This window comes from Sinohyriopsis cumingii, unplaced genomic scaffold, assembly GCF_028554795.1.
Source record: "Sinohyriopsis cumingii isolate HCF-2022 unplaced genomic scaffold, ASM2855479v2 utg004647l, whole genome shotgun sequence".
In the NCBI taxonomy this organism is placed as follows: Eukaryota; Metazoa; Mollusca; class Bivalvia; order Unionida; family Unionidae; genus Sinohyriopsis; species Sinohyriopsis cumingii.
In genome coordinates, this window is record NW_028316792.1 from 35001 (window position 1) to 36837 (window position 1837).

Sequence of the window (1837 nt, forward strand, 5' to 3'; positions counted from 1 at the left end):
CCACCTCAAAATGCATTTTTTTCTATATAATAGTGCCAAATTCTATATGTGGGTAGTTGATCAGAAAATTTTTCGACGTACCCTGTGCCATCGAGCTTCCCAGCCCATTTTCGAACGAAAAGCAACCACGTTCTTGCCTTGCCTGGGAAGGAAAGCATTTCACGGAATGCACCTTCCCTATCGTCCGAAGCCAGCTGCCTAGGGGTACCCTGTACCAGCGAGCGCCTAGACAAGCCTAGCTCAGTGTACCGCCCCAGTACTGTGGTATAGCTCCCGATATCGTAGGCTAGTGTGCTCGGTTCGCAAGGCAGCTATACCACTACTATATGAATGCTACACCAAAATTTTTGTTCATTTTCAACCGAGCCACCTCAAAATGCATTTTTTTCTATATAATAGTGCCAAATTCTATATGTGGGTAGTTGATCAGAAAATTTTTCGACGTACCCTGTGCCATCGAGCTTCCCAGCCCATTTTCGAACGAAAAGCAGCCACGTTCTTGCCTTGCCTGGGAAGGAAAGCATTTCACGGAATGCACCTTCCCTATCGTCCGAAGCCAGCTGCCTAGGGGTACCCTGTACCAGCGAGCGCCTAGACAAGCCTAGCTCAGTGTACCGCCCCAGTACTGTGGTATAGCTCCCGATATCGTAGGCTAGTGTGCTCGGTTCGCAAGGCAGCTATACCACTACTATATGAATGCTACACCAAAATTTTTGTTCATTTTCAACCGAGCCACCTGAAAATGCATTTTTTCCTATATAATAGTGCCAAATACTATATGTGGGTAGTTGGTCAGAATATTTTTCGACGTACCCTGTGCCATCGAGCTTCCCAGCCCATTTTCGAACGAAAAGCAGCCACGTTCTTGCCTTGCCTGGGCTTGCTAGCTACCAAAGAGAGTGTGCCTGCCTCTCTCCCTTCTCGCTTGTCCTGTCCTTGGTAAGCTAGCCTTCGATCGCACCTTGCTAGCTACCAGAGAGAGAGTGTGCCTGCCTCTCTCCCTTCTCGCTTGTCCTGTCCTTGGTAAGCTAGCCATCGATCGCACCGTGCTAGCTACCAGAGAGAGAGAGAGAGCGTGCCTGCCTCTCTCTCTCTCCCTTCACGCTTGTCCTGTCCTTGGTAGGCTAGCCTTCGCTCGCACCTAGCTAGCTACCAGAGAGAGAGAGTGTGTCTGCCTGCCTGCCTGCCTTATCGGCCTCTCTCTCTCGTCTCGATTCACTTTCAATCGAGACCATAGGAAACGCATTTTTTCCTATATAATAGTACCAAATACTATGTGTGGGTAGTTGGTCAAAAAGTTGCCCAAAAGGTGCACCTTTTTGAATTCGTTCCGTTTTTAACAAGGGCTTTCTACCACGGCCAAACCTTCGATTCCCCAAGCCTTTCCTCACTCTCTATCACACCTTGCTAGCTACCAGAGAGAGAGAGTGTGCCTGCCTCTCTCTCTCCCTTCTCGCTTGTCCTGTCCTTGGTAAGCTAGCCTTCGATCGGACCTAGCTAGCTACCAGAGAGAGAGAGAGAGAGAGAGAGAGAGAGAGAGTGAGTGTGCCTGCCTCTCTCTCTCCCTTCTCGCTTGTCCTGTCCTTGGTAAGCTAGCCTTCGATCGGACCTAGCTAGCTACCAGAGAGAGAGAGTGTGCCTGCCTCTCTCTCTCCCTTCTCGCTTGTCCTGTCCTTGGTAAGCTAGCCTTCGATCGGACCTAGCTAGCTACCAGAGAGAGAGAGTGTGCCTGCCTCTCTCTCTCCCTTCTCGCTTGTCCTGTCCTTGGTAAGCTAGCCTTCGATCGGACCTAGCTAGCTACCAGAGAGAGAGAGTGTGCCTGCCTCTCTCTCTCCCT